This window comes from Manis pentadactyla, chromosome 16 (genome assembly GCF_030020395.1).
Source record: "Manis pentadactyla isolate mManPen7 chromosome 16, mManPen7.hap1, whole genome shotgun sequence".
In the NCBI taxonomy this organism is placed as follows: domain Eukaryota; kingdom Metazoa; phylum Chordata; class Mammalia; order Pholidota; family Manidae; genus Manis; species Manis pentadactyla.
The window spans coordinates 67,662,923-67,684,076 of record NC_080034.1 but is presented as its reverse complement, the minus strand read 5'-3'; the positions used below and the strand labels follow the sequence as shown (position 1 = coordinate 67,684,076).

Here is a 21,154-nt window from a genome sequence, read left to right as displayed (position 1 = left end):
ATAGCAACATATTCTTCCCTTACCGTCCCCGTCAACCCAAATATTCTCCCCATTGTGTGGGAGATTATGAGGGAGAGCAATGGCCCTGGACTGATTGCCAGTCACATGCAACAACCTGGGCAGATGAGGGACACAAATTTTCCTTGTCCCCAGATATGGAGGAAATTTCCGGCAGCGTTTATAGAAGGGTGGCAGAAGGAGGGGAGTTCCAACAAGATGTAGGCAGGAACCCCTTCGATAAATGGCTGCTGTGTGGAGTTAATGGTTCATGTTCAGACCTTTCTCCCTTTATTGTCCTACAAGGGGGAGGGATTGGGATGTCTGATAGTTCCTGTACCTATGAAGCTACAAGCCCAACCTTAGATGGCAAAACTGTATACCAGGTGAATAAGACTACTTATAATATTTCATGTCAAAGAGTTGCACCAGCCCCTGCCCAATATCCACCTACTCCAGTATGCGTGTATCCCCCATTTCTATTTATCTTATCCAATAACAGTTTTGACTCTTGCTCCAATGACACCTGTTTCTTGTCTCAGTGCTGGAATATAACTGTCCATTCCAATGCTTTAGTGGCCCGCATTCCTCGCTGGGTCCCTGTCCCAGTGGATTCACCTGATTCCATGACCTTGTTTCGTGAGAAACGTGACTTTGGTGTCACTGCCGCCATAGTGGCTTTAATATCTCTGGCTGCAGTGGCTGCCACTGCAGCTGCCATAGCCTTGGACACCTCTGTTAAAGCGGCTGCAGAATTGAATAATCTTGCGGATTCAGTAGCCACTGCTCTGGACCGTCAATCCTCACTTGATGGAAAGATGAAAGGAGGAATTATGGTCCTCAATCAGCGAGTAGATCTAGTGGAAGAGCAACTAGATGTGCTCTGGCAGTTAGCCCAATTGGGATGTGAGCGAAAGTTTCGCGCTCTCTGCATTACTAGCATACAATATGAAAACTTTACGTGAGCAGCTAATCTGTCACGAAGCCTGTCCCAGTATCTTTCAGGAAACTGGTCCCAAGACTTTGATGGAACGTTAGAAGAGCTACGGCAAGAAATAACCCACATCAACTCCACCCGGCTAGATATTTCCGTAGCAGAAGGACTCTCTTCCTGGTTCCACAGAGCTCTCTCCCACGTTAAAGAGTGGGCGGGCATGGCTGGGATGGGTGTATTCATGCTTGGAGGTCTCATGCTCCTACTCTGGTTGTTATGCAGGCTCCGTGCCCAACACAGGCAAGATAAAGTGATCCTTGCTCAAGCCTTGATGGCAGTAGATATTGGCGCCTCTCCCCAAGTATGGCTCAACATGCTCAATAAAGAAGCTCAGCTTTAGCTTGAGGTAGCCCTTGCACCCTGAGCCCTTGTGGCATTGCACCAGGTTAAGGTACCTGTTCGCTTACCCGAAGCTTCTCATACGAAACTCGGTACAAGAGGGTCACTGCACAGGCCCAAGCCCTTTGTACCGGGCGGTCCCATCGTCAGCTAGAGGGTGCGAGGCACTGCACTGCAAGAGGTCACGGGCCCCTCTGAGAGACATGCCTGATTGCATAGGGGTGGATGTCTACAAACCCCTCTCCGAAAATAGGACATCAGATGTTTCTGGAGATCAGGCCTCTATCTCCACCTCAGCTGACAAGTTCCGCCCTGAGTTTCAACAAAACAAAAAAGGGGGAGATGTTGGTAGCCATACCTGCCGCACCCAAAAATGGCGCCCAGCTTGAGAAAAAGTTGTAGGTAAAACAAAGACTACTTCTGGATAATCCCACCACTTCCTGGCCACATACCACATGCTAATTAGACCTTCACCTACTAGCCTATTGGCGTATCGTAGCAGCTATGCTAATGAAGCATCACAGGCAGCGCGCAATCAGCTTGGAGCATGAGAGCTATATAGCTAGCCCAGTCTTTCCCTTTGGGTCCTTCCCCTGATGATTGTATCACAAAAGAGCTGAAGATTAAAGCTTTCTGCAGAAGAATCCTGCTGTTGTTGCGTGCTGTTCTTGCCGGCGAGGACGGGGCGCGCGACACTAGCTGTTGGCAGCAAGGTGGTCACACTTACTAGAACAAGCAGCAAGCAAGAGCTGCTTCCAGGGAGCCCTGCGCATAATTCTCGTGGGGTGAAATAGGTAAGCAGGCAGGAAAGGTACTGCTTAACTTGTGCAACCAAGTTGTGATCCCTTGTCCAGTTTTTGGAATTGGGAAAGTTCTCAGTCTTGGAACCATTGATAGCAGGAGAGGCTGGTATCTCCGGGTAAGCAGCTGGTGTGTCATTTGTGTATGGTAGTGATTCCCCCAGTCCTTGCCTAGATGGACCTAGGACCATTTATGTGGATAATCCCTACTGGAGAAAGGAGAAAACTCAATCATTTCAAAAAGTGTTAGGGTTTGAGTTAATCTGGCCCCCTAGGACCTAAAGTGCCACCTCAGCCCTCATTTTAGAATGGGGATCTCTTGAGGGTCAAAGCATAAATGAAGTCCTGGCTCTGGTCTGGCTCACAGTTCATTCACTGTGTCCAGGGACTATCGCATCATTCCTTTAAACTCCTTAGTGTATAATTAGGACAGGCATGCTTGGTAATTGGAATGACTCTCACATTTCTCCTTTTGCCTGTGGCCTAAGATCCTATAGATGACCAACTGGATGCCTCCAAAATGGCCCTTATCCTCTTCAGGATAGTAAATCACAAATAACATTGTCTCTGCAAGGATTGAGATTAGTGTCGCCCATAAAGTCTTAAAGAGTACGTGGTCTTGATTCCCATCACATCTACACTCAATTCACATGTCTGGCATCAACAAATCTAGTTGGGCTTTTCCACAGAAAAATGAAATTAGACTCAAGGAATCTTATTGGTGAGAGGATAAAGTGATCTTCAGTGAATTTTACTGAGCAGGAAATGAAGGCCTAGAGAAGAGCAAGGCAACCTCAAGGCCACTCAGTCAGCTGGTGGCAGAGCCAGGACAAGAGCCCCTGACCCACTACAGTCACCACAGCATCTCAGTTCTATTCCTGGCATGTTGCTCGAATTTCATCTTGAGCTAAAATGAGGCTTCCCTGTAGAAAGCAAGGAGCTAACACATTTGTGCACTTGTTAGTCTTTCCAACAAACCTACAGACAGAAATGATCATTCTTTATAGAGCGGAGTTTCCTTATCTCAGTACCGTTGACATTGGGGCTGGATCATTCTTTGTTCTGGCATGTTGAACAGTATCCCTCGCCTCTATCTGCCAGATGTCAATAGCAACCCCCAGAAATTGTGACAAGTATCTCCAGACATTGCCAAGTGTTTCCTGGGAGGGTACAATCATCCTGGGTTGGTGGAAATTGAGTCTCCTAAACAAGCCCTGTGGTCAATAAGTGGTGGTACAGGATTCGAACTTGAGTCGTTGTAACCCAGAGCTCATCCTTTTCCACCAACACTCTCAGAAGTGCCACAAGAACAGCAGAGTTGAAGGTGGGGTTTGTCAAGAGACTTGAGTTGTAGCGACAGCCAGTGAGCTCTGGGGCCCCGCTTTGGACATTGTAACTCCAGGGCAGTCTCATCTGGATTCATGTACGTGTGGGGGATGTAGGCCACGTCATGAGCTGTCCTAGGTCTGTTCATTCGTCTGCTTAGTTGTCTCCTTCCCTCCCTCCCTTCTACCTTCTGTCCACATTATGAGTTAAGAGAAAACTAGATTCTAGGCAACGATCATCACAAAAGCAGGACAACCAGACATCAGGTGGCTCCCAAATGCAAGGACGCCAGGAACACCACATACAGAAGATTCTTTCCAAAGACTCTGAAGCTGCATGTGATCAAGCTTCTAGAAACAACTGCCTCTAGAGAGAATTCAGAGAAAGGAAAAGGGGTAGAAAAACAGAGGCATGGAGTCAGCAAAATTCAGACAGGACCCATCTTTCTTTTCAACAAGAAAATATGGGGGAAAACTTTAATGTAGAATAAACCACATTGAGACTTGAGTGACCAAATGAGCAATCACAAAGTATAGACTTTTTGGTTTTTATCCAAACAAACACATATTTTAAAATTCATGAGTGAGTTGGAGAAATGTGAAAAATGACAGGATAATTGTTGACACTGAGGAAACATGAACTTTTTGGTGTGGTGATGATTATTGTGGCTATTTTTAAAAAAGAACATGTATGTATTTTTGAAAGTTAGAGATAAAATAATATGATTCTAGTAATGTGCTTCAAAATAATCCAGGGAAATATAAATAAGTAAACTCAGGAATACAAAAAAAGAAAATCAGCTAAGAGTCCTTTATTGCTGGTGGGTGATGGCAGAGGGGAATTCGCTGTACATCCTCTCTACTTTTGTTTATGTTTGCTACCTTCCAGAACAGAGATGTGAAAAGGAACTGAGGCAGGCAGACTGTGTACAAACAAAGGCATCGGTGGGGGCTGGCGGAGGGGTGGGGTGCCCTGTCTGTGGTTACAGGCTCTGCAGGGCCTGGCCTGCTGGTGTCCTGTGCCCTGGTATGCAGCTCTGAGCAGCCAAATGGCAGCCTTCCTTGGTGCTGACCCACACCAGAGGCCAGGCTTTCCTCCTTGCTCAACACCCCCTTGGCCCTGCACTTTTGAGGCCTATTACCAAATAGGTGAGACCGCACCACCCCAAGGACCAAACATGCAGGCAGGACCATGTGTGGCAGGAGGGTCTGGTTAGGAGCTCAACCCCAGGGCAGGGCAGCATCCAGAGCAGGGGCCACTGCACAACCATGTGCTCTTGGGCATGTCATTCAAACTCTCTGTGATCCAGAGTTCTCACTGCAGAAGTTGGACCAAGAGGAATAACCCAGGGAGGCAAACACCACTGATACACCAATTCCACTCCTGTCCACTGAGGGCCTTCTGCATGCCAGTTGCTGGCCTCAGCAACAGGACATGGCAGTGAGCAACTAGACCAGGATCTTTGCTCAAAGCTCAGAGGCAAGAGCAAGAGACAAGCAATAAATAACATTAGTAAGCCAAATACATGATATGCAAGGAGTCTAAGCTCTTTGGAGAAGATAAAACCCTGTTCTTGGTAGGTACATATAAACTGTGTACATGTCGTGGGATGCACTGAACAGGGGGCATGGTAGAAATTTTAGGTACTGTAGCCTGTGAAGGTGACAATAATTGAAATTTCTCAAGGAAAAGAGAAAAGGAGGGAAGGAAACAGCCAAAGGAGAAAAAGAATCAGGCAAAGAAAGCAGCGCAAAGTGCTAAGGTCCAGAGCGGGCCAGGCCTGACGTGTTCGTGTTTGACGTCAGCGTGGCTGGAGGAGAAAGAAAGAAGGAGAGAGGTAGGGGAGGAGGTCAGAGAGGTGGGTGGCCTTCTATAAGGCAGTTGTGTACAGTGCCCAGCAGATGCCAATGCACAGCAGCTGCTCAAGGAAAGGGGCTGCCCCTGCTGTTTAAAGATGTGTGCTGCACCAAGTCAAGGCTGGAAGTGAGAAGACAGTGGAGAAAATGTTCCTTCTTGGGGGTTAGCAGATCAGAAATCCCTTCTCCAGGGCGGCCCAGGGATGTTTTGGACCACAAATGACTGCCCACTGTAGGCCCTGCTGGTCAGCGAGGGCTCCTGTCCCCTGTCCCTACACAGAGGAAATGCCTTGTTATTACCAGTATGTGACATAAATGGGAATTCTCAGTGCCCAGCAGGTTGACCAGTGAAGCAGTGGGCCCAGACGCCTACACACTCCTGTCCTTCAGCAGTGCCTGTACCTGACCAGTTGGAGACAAAGCAGGTTGAACCAGCTTTTCAGCAAACACGTGAGGATGGATGTTTGCAAGCCCACTTTACCTCTTTCCTTTTTTGCATCTATTCAAGAGACTAGTATCCCAAATCATGTATGGTGCAGAAACAGGGCTTTTCTAGAAAATCAGTTGGATGGAACAGAAAGACGTTTATGCAGATGTCTGCGAACTTACCAGCCATTGGGCCTCTACAGCTGAGGCTTTAGATGTCGTTGTTTGTGCTTTTGTTTTAGACATGTCACAGGCTGATTCTGAGGGAGTGGGCATCTTAACCCGTCTCTTTCTGTCTGAAAAATGCTCTGTGGTGGCAGGCTCCCCAGTGTTGCCACCTCATTGTACACCTGGGAAAGCTTCTCGGGTGCTTCATTGAGAAGTTTGCAAGGCTAACTTCCTGCTGTGCTCACAGGACCCAGAGGAACTGCCCTAAGATTGCCTATTTAGAAGACAATCCTTGAGACCCTTCCAAGCAGAGTGCCTGATGAGATGGCCTATGGAGGCCATCTGCCCAGACTGGCCTCAGGAGCTTGGCCCCCGAATGGAGGGCCAGCACCCCCATGTCACTCTCCCACCTGCCGGTCTTACTGAAATCATCTGATTGTCAGGCCCGGGGGACGCCATCAACTGTGCTGAATCAATCACTAGTGTGCCTGGGCAGGTGGGGACAGAGGGAATTGCTTAGATTCACATTCTCACTGACTCATGTCCCTAACGAGAGCTACGAGGAGGAATGGTCAGGAGTAAAATTCTATGTATTTTCACACTCAGACACCACAGTACTGAAATTTCGTGTGTAGAGGGCCATTCCTGTGTCAGGGCTTTCCTAACGTTGCCCATACTGTTTTTTAAAAAGCAGCGCTCCTAGGACAGATAACGACTCTGTCTTTGTCTTTTTCCCTAATGGGAGGGCTGAAAGGTAGAAGGTAAGAAGGGCAATTCTATGGTTTAGTAGGAAAAACAAGCAAAGGGGTTAATTCAAGAGTAGGGACACTTGAATTCAAATTCAGAACTACCCCAGTTGGGGGTCAAAACCAAAATTTGCCTTCATTGAAATTTTTTCCAAGAACTGACATTTCTTTTGAGTCTTCCTTACCCAAAAGAACTTGTAGTGTAAGACTGTAGAGCCTCAAACAGGGTCTAGGCTGGAGGATGGAGCAGGCTGGGCAAAGGGAGGGGACAAGCCTGAAACAAGGGCTTGTTTTAGGATTAAGAGAAGTCAGGTGCTCGCCTGAGGTGTGTGTGTTGTTTTGATCTGGGGGTGTGGGTTGTTCATGAGATTGTGTGTATGTATGTGTATTGGGGAGTATGTGGGTGATGTGTGCGTGTCGGGTGTATATAGGGTTGTTTTGGGGTGGGGTGGGGTGTAGTGTATGTGTGGATTGCTCTTCCCTTTAATAAGGCCTTTGGCACTGGAAGTTTTGCTGTCAGCTTCCTGGGGTTCTTGGTCAACAAGGAGGAAGGACATTGTCATGGGAGAGGCCACGGCACAGGGACTGTTTGAACTATAATCCAGAACAGCCACATTCTGTCAACCTCAAGGATTCAATGTGAAACCCCTCATTTCTCTTAAACTGTAGGCCAAAGGGACTTTTTAAAAAGCAAGAAAAATCAACACAGATGTTCAGAAACAGGCCACAACACTGGGCCAAATGGAAAGCTGCTCTGATCTTGGGAACAATGAGTCACCCCATAAAAGGAGTTCTTTTCTGGGAGAAATGATACCCACAAACAGATTCAAGTCAGCCCTCTGCAGGTTAGAGGGTTTTTCAGGAACCCTGGGATTGCTTTTCACAATAGAATTCCCAGAACCTATGTGGGAGAGAAACACCCTGAATGTAATGTAAATGATAAAATAAGAATATTTTATATTTGTAATCATTTGAATATTAATTTGTTTTTATGGGAACAGCCTTTCATTGATTCATCCCTTCATTCAATCAACAGACATTTATTAAGTGTTTTCCAGTGTGCATGCATGACGATACAGACAAAAACAGCCATAGTCCACGTCATTCATTCACCAGACATTTGTCCTCTGCTGTGCTGGCTGTGGGGAACGGCAGGATAAGGCAAGATGCGTCTCGGCTCCCATAGAGCTTCCATTCTAGCAGGGAATTCAGACACCACGTAATTACTTAAGTGTCACTAAGGGAAATCTGGGGGTCAGGCAAGGATTCTTAGAGAAAGTGACAAGTACTGGGGGATCTGGAAATAGCAGCCAATAGAGCAGAGGCTGGTGGAATGGGTGAGAGTGGGAAAGGATGATTCCAGATACAGCAATACCCTGTGAAGGTCCCTGGGTGGCCCTGCCTAGAGAGGAGGGTGCTGTGTGTGGAGAACTGAAGGGCATGTCTGGTTGCTGGAGTGTAGAGGGGAGGGGACGAAAAGATGCTGCCAAGTAGGCAGGGCCGGGTCAGGCAGAGTCTCAGAGGTCATATTCTATATTCTGTCTGTGCTAAGATAAAAAGATTTCTCTCTTGAAGATGAGCTTTTGTTTCAAAGTCATTGGGATAAATACCATGAAGGGACATGCCCTAATCTAACACAGATTTTGAACCCATTATGGATATAAGCATGTGTGCAATTTCTCAACTGTTAAAGAGAGGAGTCAAGGAAACTTGAATTTATTTTATAATAAATAGAATTGTATGAGTGTGATTGTTCTTTTTTTTTTTTTAATCCTGTGGCTGTACTGCATTAGTCAATAAACTCAAAGATGCAAATGAGGAAGTGTCATATCACTTTTGCCAGCAAATCACTCCAGGAGGGAAACTTCTACTCAAAACCTGCCTGGACTGGATTCACTAGAGGCCCTGATCGTCTTGCGGCATTATTTGGTTTGATCCATGGGTGGGGTCTGTGGGCTTCAGAATTTCTTCTAAAAGCCTATTATACACACACTCTGACCCCTGTAAGTGTTCAACACATATTGTATGACTGCATGTATTACTATCACTGGATCTTTTTCGGAGCAGTGCCCTCACTTTGCCATCTTTTTATAACCAAGTCATCATAGAGGTACCAGACACCTTGATCTGGGTGATGGCCCTCTATTTCTCAACTCATACCCATGCATGGTCGAGCTCTGGTTCCAGTCCAGTCTCTGAAGACCCTGGGTTTATTCTCTTTCCTTTCCCCAGGCCAGAGAGGCTTTAAATCGACTCTGGTATTAAAAAACACTGAGGGGTAGAAATAAAGTGTGTACTACATCTCTGAGCACCTAAAATCCAAGACAATCAGTTGCTTGAGATCTGGGGACTACAGATATAAATTGTCAGAAGGATTAGGATGGTTGCTATGGGCAACTCCTCAGCTCATGTCTCTAAGGAGATGGTTTGTAGATTGTTCATGAGTTTGCAAGAGCTTTAAAAATAAAAAACTACAGTGTTTTTTAAATCCAGAAAAATCCAGAAAAATCCAGAAAAATCTAGACACTAAATAATCTGAATATGCACTTCAAAAAGGTGGCAGAATAAAAAAGCTTCTAATTTTTCTTTATTTCCTCACTATTGAAAAAGTCATTGATCAGCTGAGTACAGATGAAAGGTTCTTAGATTAAATCAATCATCTGTTTTTAGTGAAATTCTTGAGGTCTGAATCTTATCTCAATTATTTACATTTTTTCATTATTGTCTCTAAATGTTTTTCTCTGTTATTAATGAATAACTAATACGCTAGAGTTTTTTAGAGCATTTGATATGCATTGTTTTATTTGATGACTAGAGCTTAATGCTAAAAGTAATCAGGGAAGTCTTTTAACTTTAACCTAAAACAATTTTGATGAAATCTTATTTTTATGGCAATTACCTTTATTAATATTGTCTTCACTTTTTCTTGAGAGTTGCTATTGCAAAATGGTTAAAAGAATATCCCAGATTTCATTAGGAAAAAGACCAGCAAACTAATTGAAAAATGGGTGAAAGATATAAATAAGACAGCTCAAGGAGAAGAAAACATAATAAACAAAACAAACATATGAGAACTTATTATCAACCCCTTTGATAGTAAGAGAAATGGAGATTTAATGAAGTATCTTTTTTCACCTATAAAATGGGCAAAAATTCAAGCATACTTAACAGCATATTTTATTGGTGAGGCTGTTAAGAAATAGACATTTACTCAAATTACAGGAAGACATGCAAATTGGTTAATTAATATAGAAGGGAATCAATCAATATTAAGACAATTATAAAACACTTATTTTTTGACCTGACAACCCATTTTCTAGAAATGTGCCCTACAGATATACCAACACAGGGGAAAAGAAGGACATCAAGGTTATTCATGGTAACACTGTGTGAGTAGCAAAAATGGAAACAATCTAAGTCCCATCAATACAGAACTGGTTCAATAAATTGTGGCACATCCATATGATAGCAGTATATATAAAATATGACAGGTGTATGTATAAAACAATGAGAAGGCTTTTTATGAATTGATGTGGAAAGATCTCCAAAACAGGTTATTAACAGGGAAAAGCAAAGTGTGTGTAGCATCCTACCTTTTGTGTAAGAAATGGAGAAACATAGGAACATATATTCACTGTGTTTTGAATTTGCATTTAAAAAGTCAAAAATGATACATAAGAAACTAGTAGAAGTTGTTACTTTGAAGTTGAGGCTGGGGTGGACAAAGAAGGAGGCAGAGTAGGGTGGGTACAAGACTTTTCACAATGTGCCTTTTTATTTTTTATTTTGTATAGTTGACTTTTCAGGTTGTTTTGATTTTTGAACCAGTTAAATGTATGATCTATGTAACCAGAAATTTAAAAATAGTCTGAGGATGGACTCCAGAATTAGTTTTCCTGGTTTCAAATCCAGGGTCTTGCACTTAGCAGATGCGTGACCTTGGGCAACTTAGGCTTGCTGTGATTTATTTCTTCGAGTGTAAAATGGGAGTGGTAGTAAGTATACCTAAACTGTGAGTTTAGGATTAAAAGAGGGTAGTTCTTGGAAAGCACTTACAGGAGTGTCTGGCGCATATGAAGCATATAATACATGTCTGCTATAATTGTTTCTTATCCAGTGATTTACTGAAAGAGGAGCAAATTGGTTTGAAAGAATATTAGGATTTAAAACATCAGTTATTACGTTTGAAAAAGATTTTAGAAATGTATTTTCTTAAGCAGAATTAATCATGTTTTAAGAACTAAAACTAACTATGATTTTATGAGGAGATACATGGATATATTTTGCATTCAGAGGGAAATTGCAATACTCAACACAAATGAGTAGCTGCCTTATGAGGCTTTGTTAACTAAGAGGCCTGGAGCTTGCTGGACATTCATAATGACACCATCTTTTGTTTTTATATTACATGATACCATCTTTTATTGTATATCACTTAACATGTATACATTGTCTCACTGGGATAGTCCACCCAGGTGTGACTCAGCATTTTAGGTGGATATTGGGAAGTATAATGGTAAGATGTTTGAGAACAAGTCAGGGAAAGGAATTTCCAGTGTTTGAGCTAATCACCAGCATCTCTGCTGGGCGGCTTCCCTGCAGATGCTCAAGGACTAAGGAAGGCCATAGGGAATGCTTGTTTAGTAATTCAATATCTCTTATTTCAGTTGATCCTGTACTGTGCTGGGCACGGGTGACCCACGAGGCATAGGATATGACAGTACCTTGGCCCAGGATGAACAGGTGTGTCAGCAGGTAATAGTGGAAGGCTCAGAGCCATGATGAAGACATGTTATGAGGCTCAGGGGCAGAGGGCTGCAGCAAAGTCTTCTCAGAGGAGCAAGCATCTTGGTTTGGTTCAAGTGGAAGCTCATCACCATGACATGAAAGAACAAAGACTCTGGAATCAGGTGGCTACAGTTTTGAATCACTCAGGTAGGTTCATTATTCTCTGTGAGATTCAACTTCTTCACCTGTTAAATGGAATAATAATTCACCTTGCATGGAAGTTACCAGAATCAGAGGTAATGTATAAGTAAAGCAGCTAGGACGGAGTCTAGCATACAGCAGGTGCTCAATGGACGGTAGCAGTAACAATGTCAAGCCATAGGAATGGAAAGTCCTTGGGGACAGGGATTTTTGCTGATTTATTTTCTTCTGCATTCCCCTGGTTACAATGGCACTTAATAAATATATTTTATAGTAAATGGGTGATGGAAAAGGACACTAACAAAGGAAGCAGCTCCTGGAGGCTGTCAGGAGACCAGGCAGGCGCCCAGGTGCGCTTGTGAATGTGCGCGTGCATGTGCGCAGGCGCACAAGAGAGAGAGACGCAAGGGTGGGTCGGTCGAGGACGCGCTTTGTTGATACAAGTTTGAGAAAGCTGATCCTGCCATCAGGTTGATCTGAGATTTGAGGAGAATCCATCCGTAGAATCACTTTTTATAATGCCAAAATATTTACTTTCGGAAAGAGAAGAAAAGGCTTGACAGGAGACATTGGAATTTCATTCTACGGCAAAAAAGAGCCATAAATGTTAAATTCGCTTGAATTAGTGCAGCCTGAGATTTAAGTAACTGTATTTGGATTTATGTTCTCCCTCTTCCTGTAAAACATGGACTTGTTTGGGGGAAGTAATTAAATCCACAGAGGCAATCTGCATATTTTGCATTTCCACGGTTCAGTGATGTCTAATAACCAGTATCTCAGGCCTCAGATCCCCGAGGCAACTGTACTCTGCTGCGCAGCCGTCCTGGCCGGGCTGCTTTGAGCTTTTATAAAATCCCACATGACCTGAAACTTGTTTTTGTGACTTTCCAATGATGTGTGAAGTGCTCAGATAGATAACTGCATTTTGATGGAGGGTTGAGTCAATCTTTGAATAAACTTTAGAGAAAAGGGAGGCTAAAGGTGAGAAAAGTTAAGTAATTCCTGACTTTCAAAAATAATACTGAGGAAAATTCTCTGGTTCCAGAAATGTGGTGGATACATAATCTGAAACCCCTCCAACTACCATAACTCTAGGTGCTAAGAAAATGTCGGCACACATCCTGCTGAGTGTGGGGCTGAGCTTGCAGGAAAGCCTGAAGATGCTTTCAGGGGTCAGATGGGCTAAGGGGCTGAAAGGCTGAACAAGAAGTCTGGATCCTACCTTGAAGCCGTCAGAGGCTGGCAGGTGGCATCCCAGGGATCTGAGGTGGCTGCCCAGAGTAAGGGAAAGGGCACTGATGCTGCAGACCCCCACGTCCTGGCCAGGGCCACATAGGATGGCCAGCTCAGTGAGCAAGTAGAACAACAGAAATCTGTGCACCAGCAGAGAGTGATACCTCAGCTTCTGTCTTGTTGGGGTCTTGGGCTGAACAAAATCTCCCCTGGGAATCCCTAACACTGGCCCTGCGTCGAAAAGGAAGCTACAACAGATTTGACCTTAGGGTAAAAGAAAATTACCAGAGATTTTTTAAAAGTCACTAAGTAATAAGGAAATACACAATTCTGAGATTACATAACCCCAGTCACCATCTCAATGTATTAAAGCAAAAGCTGACAGGTGTCCAAGGGGAAAATGGAAAATCTACTGGCTGTTACCCCTCAGTTATAAATTCTGAGTGAGGCACTTTGCAGCTTTGTTCACTGTTTACCCTGAGGGGCTGGAACACAGCTGCTTGATTAACAGCTGTTGGAGAAATTGGTAAATGATGCCTAAAAAAAAAGTCAAGACTTTTGCTCTGGCCTTTCTGTAGCCGCTTATGGGCACTGTGGGACACAACAGAGATTTCCCATCTTGGGGGGGCGTATCAGCAGAGGCCAAGCACCCGCATCCTAGAGGGGTGTGATCTTTGTAAGAAAAATTCAGGTTCCCAAATGGCCAAATTAATCCTCTGATTTTGTGGCTTATTTGAGCTTAGAATAATTGTAGGTGATCCCTGTGTTCAAGGCAGTGACAATTTGGGTGTTTTACCTGTGTAGGGCCTGGCACGGAGCACACACACATGACCCTTTAGGAGTGAAAGTTTCCGGAGCACAGCAAAACAGTTTCTAGCCATGCAACTAAGTCAACCATCTTGCCTGTATGCAGGGAATTCTTTATCTCCAAGGTAGAAAATCACATTCTAGCCAAGCACCCATGGAACATTGCCTGAAATTGACTACACACTACCCCTGGATGCAAATCTCAACAAAAAATTAAAAATTACCATCACACGAACAAAGTTCTCTAGCAAACATTCAATTCAACTAGAAATTAACAACAAAACCCACCACCACCATCACATGGGAGTGACTATATTTCTGTGGTTTCCTCCGAATCTTTCCTCCATTTCTTTTCTCTTTGTAGCTGGGCTCTGCAGGTCCACAGCAATGGAGAATATGGGGGGCAAAATGGGCATGGTTGTCCAGAGGCTTTAAAGGAAACAACGTATGAAATGTGTAGATAATTGCAGAATGTGTATAGTTGTGCTCTTTAGATTAAGGAATTTCCCCTCTACCTCTATTTCCGTAAGAGTTTTAATCAAGTAATGTTGAAATTTATCAAATTGAGGTCTGACAAAGCTAAGTGGTGGCATATATGAATGCATTACTTCATTCTCTGTCTTTTTCAGTTTACTTTAATTCTTTCACAATTGAAAAAACCCATGCTTTTCAACAACAAATCTCCATTTCAGATGTCCTTAACAGTGACAGGTATAGAACATCAGCCCCATCAAATAATTTTAGACAAATTATGTTGAGTAACAAATTTGTTCAGAAAAAAAGAAACTTGAGCTCAATCTTTGACCTTATTTTATGATAATATAGGTCATATATTACATTAAGTGCCGCTAAATTATCATACATCTATCTCCTGAGTATTAGTTTGGGGCCAACAGGTTTACATTTTGATGTGTTTCACTTACTTTCTAGTAAAATGTGGCCTTTTATGAAATTATGTTCACAGCACATGTATCTTACTTTGTATGATATGGATAATAATTATTATCTGTAAATGAAATTATACTATTAACATTATTTGTTACAGGTCAACTCTACTTGCAGAACAATAGTTAAGAGTATAGACTCACTTGGGTTGAAATAGCAGCTGGGTTGCTTACTGGCTATGTGCTGTGTAAATCACTTTGCATCTATGGGCCTTTACTTTTTCATTTTTAAAATGGGAATAATCATGGCACCCAGTGTGAACACTATTGTGAGGATTATGAAGAAGGCCTACAAGTAACCTATAGTTAATAAAAGAGCCCAGTTCTTTAAGAACACTTACTAAAAAGGTAGGCACTATGTCAAGTGCTTTACTTATATTATCTCCACTAATCCTTCAATATTATGAGGTAGACACACTATTATACCTATTTTACAGATGAGGTAATTGAGGCTAGAGAGAGGAAAATTATATTTTAAAGTTTTGTGGTTGTTTTATATTTGCCCTTACAAATTATTGCTCATATATAGATCTGTTTGATGCTGTATTCTTGATTAGAAATACAGGCCTTGATTTTTATCATTGTTCCCATGAGAAAATATTATCTACCTTGCAATGATTTATCTACCTATTTATGGTGGTGCTTGGGGAATACACTCTAAAGCAAAACACAAAATGAAATGAAAAATTTGTTAAATATATTAAAGTGAAAGGAATTCCAAAGCCAGCAGGGAGCTGAGAGTCAGGACCCTTGGACTTTATTACTGTCTGCCTCTAATCGCTATCTGAAAGTTACAAGCTGATGCACATAACAAATAGCTTCTTTTTTATCTGTGTAATCATGGCTTGAGAACTAGAAGACCAAATCCTTGTTCCTGTTGCTTGATTTCACTGACTTCAGATTTCTTACTCATTGCCTTAGTGGACTCAAGCCAACAATCTCAAGGTTAATTTCTTCCTCTAAAATTCCCTGTATCAGAAAAGTGATTCCATTTATCAGAAGTTGTATATCTTAAAGATTTTAGAGACAATCAGGTGCTAGCACTGAAGAAATATCAATGTCTAAAAAAAGTTTACAGACTAATTTGGGGAGTTTACTGCTCAGAGACACCTACAACTTTCTAGGTTTTTCTATGTTGTGTTGCCATGTGTTTGTTTATATGATATAGACATTGGGGAAAGATTTTCCTTTTTTAGGAAAGATAAGAACATGTTACTTTTACTGTGCTTGATTTTCTTTTAAATAAAAAATTAAAAAGATTACTTTCATCGTCATGGTTGATACTACTATTCTGCAAAATCCTGTATTCATACTACACAATTTGGAAAACATTCTGTAACAGATGGCGTAAACCAATCCAGATGAAACTCATTATTCAATCAGATTAACCTCTTTCCTTGGCAGATGATACAACTCCCCAGCATTCCAATTTGTTACAACTTTAATCAGTTTGGACCCCCTTGGTTTTGAAGTATCTATGTCAGGAACTGTCACATTTAGGAAAAGATTTGAAATCCCGAAGTCCAAATGAAAAACGTTTTAACAGAGATCTAGAAGGAAAGAAAATTTGAGAAGAATGGATATGCAACAAAGACAATGCATTCAGAAATTTCTGATTTTGCCTCTACTACAAATCCTGACTTCATCTGGGGTGCAGGCCAACTGTGCCTGCCATCTAAGTCTCGTTTATCCCAACTGTAAAGTGAGGATAATAGCTATTTATATGCCTTGAAGGCACAAGGTGGTGATTAATTAGTTAATGTGTTCAGTATGCTTTGAAGTGTTAAGTGCTATTAAGCTTCATTTAGATTAATAATTTTATGAACTCAGAGTTCTTTTCACCAGTTGGGAAGTTGGGATCTCTTGATCAGATTTTTCAAATTGCAAAGCAGCCTTGATGCAAAGTCCTTCTCAAAACGGGTCCACACTGGTATTTGCAAATAAAAAAAAAGGTTAAACACTTGAGCAATCACATCTGAGTGTGCAGGGCAGAACAATCTCTTTGTGATAGTGCAGGTAAATATTACTTCCTTTCCCCTTTTTGCTTGATTCCCTCTCCCCTAGTCCCCTATCTCAATATCTGCTAGAGTTTTACAGTCTAAAGTTGGAAACAGAAACTCAAGGTAATGGTGTTTCCAAGCTCAGGATCCATGATGGGCAGACTCCGGAAGGAGTGGCCAAACAGAACTGGTCCTGGGGGGACTCAGGCGGGCGTGGCCATCTGGGCTGGCTGCTCCTGCCGCCACCAGCACTGTGCCACCGTGTACATAACAGAGGCCTGAAATTATGACCTGTGCCTGGGTGAAGGATATTGGTGGCCTCAGAGGGGCTTACTCTATGGAGCTTGTTTAAAACAGGACTTGGGGTGGCATCCATGTGTATGTTTGCTTTTAGGGGCTTCCTGGGAGTTGGGTGAAGGGTGAGTAGAGGGACCAGGTGAGGGCTGTGGGGACAGTCGGTGTCCATCAGCTCTCACTGTGCAAGCTGCCTGGTTCCAATCAACCCCCAAGTCCTGCTGTGCCCCAGCCCCCAAGGTAAACCTCCCATAGGGGTGGTCAACAGGGGTCAGGGCCAGGACCTCAAGTGCAGCAGCACAACCCAGTGATGTGGGGAATTTGTCCTTGTTGGCCTTAGTGGTCTGTCCTCCTTCTGCACCAGGCAGTGGGCTGAGAAATAATGCCAATTCATGAGAAAGTGTGGAAAGGCTGTTACAGGAAAAGAAAGCCGATGGATTCCATATCCTGGGGAATCTGAAGGCCCTTTGGCTTAGAGGAGAGCTCCATTGGACATTCAGGCCTGTCCTTGCTCATCCAGCCTAGGAGCCACACAGTGTCCTGGGCAGTAATGTCAGGAAATTGTTAGGGACAGAAGTGCAGCTTTCATTTAAAAAAAAATTTGCTAAAGGAAATGATACTCAGACAAACCTTGGTCCCATTTTTCCTTTCCTTGATTCTTTAACTTGGTTCCTTTACACATATCTTTCATCTTTGTGTCTCTTTTGAAGTTGCATGACATGTACTGCTTATCTTTTACCTTGATTATATTTAATCAGTATTTTCTACATCAGGATACGGGGAAAATATTTTCTTTTTTTTAATTTAGTAGACTAGCATGGCTTTGACATAAGATAAGACACCCTTGATTGATTTGCATTCCCTGGTGGGTAAACACTTCTGGTATATATAATAAATGTGTCATAGAAATAACATGGGGAACAGAACCAAGATATACTGCTGGACCTTAATTCTGAGGACGGTGCTGGGCTATTTCATGCCAGGCCTGCCCCATGGTGCTAAGTGGAGGGTTTCCTGCAGTCTGACTGGTGGGCCTGACTTTCTGGCAGTGGCCAGCCATATTGCTCCAGAGTAGTTGGTATGTTTATAAGAAAGGGGTAGAATGAATTCTAAATGGGACCAAAAAGACCCCACATCAGTACCTAAAGATCAGAGACATCATGGACAAGAGTCCTTTTTAAACTACTGTATTAAGTAAATTTTGTGGAGGAACAATTTGCTACAATTGCATATATTTCAAAAAGTCTGTAACTGTTAGAAATAGATCTGAAAAGGTTATTAGCACTTATCAGAAACAGAAATTAACATAATATCTTTTACAAAGAAGTGAGAATATACAAATCACTTTGGAAAACGTGTTTAGTGAGTATAACTCCTTTTTCTTGCTGCCTTCCCAGGCATTGTGCAAAACATCTATGTTGTTTCAAGCCTTGCATAGTTAAGTTCTAAAATTATTAGCATTGAATTTCCTGCCTTGCTAGATTTAGAATTAGTAAGCCAGTTAAATTGTTTTGATATGTAATGAATAGACCGAATGTCTTTAGAAAGTCTTTCCCCAACAGCTGCAAACCCCCTCTGATATCCACCGCCATTTCGTCCCAGAATGCGTTTCTTTCTCTTGTGGTTCTCACTCTTGCATTGATGTCTTGATTGGACATTTTTAATTCTGGGTAAAATATGTCCTCATCACTTGAAATATTACATATGCTGAAAGCAAGAAGCTTTCTTTTCAGTTTTCTAACTGTTCCATTATTCATCCTTGTTGCAGATACATTTGTAACCTAACTTTCTGTTTAATTTCTGCCCTTTCAGAGGGGAATTATATCTGCTTTCTGTTTGTACAGTTATTAGGAATATTAGGAAGATTGTAAGCTTCTTGAGGACAGCAACCCTTTGTAACATTTTGTTTCATATTCTACTCAGAACTTAACACAATGTGGACCAGAGACACTGAGCTTAACTACACAGAGACGTGAGGGCCACCAGGAGGAGGCGGTGAGCTTGCCCCTCTGGCCAAAGGGCACCTCCAGCTGACGCCTCTTACCTCACATCCTGACCTCTGTAACTGTGACAGAGTTGAGTGATGGCTGCACCCACCCCAGAAAAACGTGAAATCCCTAGGGGAGCCTGACAACAAATTCATAGCTTATCTGAAAAAGCTGTCCATGTTGATCAAGGGAATGGCTTCTGATAACATTTCACTGAAACTCCAAATAGACGGACCTAATGTGCCACTCCCATAAACTTGGAGTCTGAGGTAGGCTTAGTCATAAAGAAGAAAGCATGAGAACCCTTGTAAGAGTTCTCTGATGCCTTTTACTCAGTGTAGGTTGAGAACAGTGGCTGGCACACTATTTTCTGTAAAGGACCAGTTAGTACATATTTTAGGTTTTGTCTCTGTCACAGCTGCTCACCTCTGCTGTTGTAGCAAAGGAGCCATGGACAATACATAAACAAATGATGTGGCTCTTTCCAAGAAAACTTGATAGGACATTGAGAACCAGGGCCTGCATTTGGTCAGTGGGCTATAGTTTGCCAGCCCTTGTTCTAAAAGGACACAGTGTGGCTCTAACTCTTTGATATGGGCTTTACTCGGTAGCCAGGTTCCTGTGATGCTGGGGGCTTCCAGGGCTGCGAGGGAGGAAAGACCACAGGGCGCCACCCTGGGCCCAGCCTCTGCTGCCTCCTTTCCCTCTGCATTGAATCCATCTCTGCTCTTTCCCCAGAGGTTCCCAAGGCACAGTGGTTCACCAGGCTGGGAGCCCGTGTCCAGAAGAAGTGCCTCGTCTTTCTGATTAACCCACATGACTGCCCTAGTCATTGAAATCCCTCCCTATTTGTTTGTAAGCCTAGATTTTGTTTTATGAGCTTCTGGAGCATGAAGTATGCCTTCTATAAACCAAAACTTCAGGTCTCCAAATTATAAACAAGCTGGAGAAAATTTAGGACCTTCATGTCCACGCAGAATCACCCAAGCTCACACGAATATATTTGAATCTTAAACAAATATGCTAATAGACTAAAATAATTTGAATGAAAGATGAGTGGGAAAGATAGTTGCTAAATGATTTTAAATTCAATTCTGGATGCTTATATGAGTAGCTGTTCGTTGTGGTAGGTGCTGTGTATGGGGGTCAGCCTCGTTCATCTCTGCTTCACTGTCTCAATGCTCAGGATCCTAGGAGACGAAGGGGCTGAGAAAGGACGAGTGCTGACCTTCCATGTTTCCTCCCTCACATGCTGGCCCTTGCTTCTGCCTCATAACAATACAGCAGGAAAATCACCAACCTTTACAGAGCAACCTTGGGAACAGGACTGAAAAAGAAACATTCTGAACATGCTCTGGGAGCAAAAATGGACTCAGTATTCAAGTTCCCATCAGTGGGATTTTACCAAATAAATTCAGTGCTGGTATTGATCAGTTTATCTGGTTTAAGGGGTGAAACCCAGCTGAGTGTAGTACAGGATGCAAGTACTAGAACTACATGGGGATCTCCCAGGACCCAGGGCAGGGGCGACACTGAGAAAGGGGCCTGGAAGTGGGCAGGCTCTCTCCTTTCCTCCCTTCCACCCCTGGCTCTCTCACCTCCAGCTCAACGTGGAGACGTTTACAGTTTCCAGCATTTCTCTGAAAACCAGCCCTCTCTGCTCACTTGTTGGTGTGGTGGTTGCAAATGGGCATTGCAGGAAAGCATCTCATTCCGAGCATCCTTACACCCCACAGAGGGTCAGATGCATAGAAGTTCCTTTAATTAATCTTTATTAACTAGCCCCTTGATGAAACTGAATAAATATGGTATCTAGAGCTCACTAAATATTCTTTGGCTTAAACTTCACATTCCCTGGAGGGAGAAATTAAGCAGCCAGTCCTGAGCCAGCGTCTTCTATCTGCCCAATCAGCTGTGAGCTGTGATTCCTAAAAATGGAGGGCCATACCTGATGTCAGTGGAACAGCTTTCAGGAGGTTCTGGGTACCCCAAAGCATACCTGCTCTAGTGCTTCCATTTAGTCTAAACACCTAGTACTGTAACAATAAGATATCAGTTTAACAAGTGACTTTAGTCATGTCAGAGCCCAGATAACTTAGTTGGTTTCTAAGTTACAGTCACCACAGAGAAGAGATCCTCACATCTTGTATGGTGGGTAACATCTTGGCAGAAGGGGAAGCATGAACTCAACCCATGTCCAACTCAACCCAGACTGATCTCTGTCATTGATTCACAAAGGCCACATGGAAAGTCGTAATTGACTAAAGATAATTTGCTTATTTTTATCATGTAAGTTTAACATTGCCA

At 42.9% G+C, this 21,154-nt stretch overlaps 1 long non-coding RNA gene across 2 annotated transcripts in view; it reads left to right on the top strand.

Moving 5' to 3' along the window:
• The window catches only part of LOC118914187 (uncharacterized), a 92,584-nt gene extending 71,859 nt beyond the window's left edge, over positions 1-20,725 (top strand). The window contains exons 2-3 of one of the 2 annotated variants that reach the window (XR_005025515.2): positions 11,320-11,587; positions 20,034-20,725. This is a non-coding gene — a long non-coding RNA (uncharacterized LOC118914187). Of the gene's footprint in view, positions 1-11,319; positions 11,588-18,782; positions 19,112-20,033 lie in introns of those variants that run through there. The other variant, XR_008994447.1, reaches the window with a different exon arrangement.
• Positions 20,726-21,154: the final 429 nt, after the last annotated feature.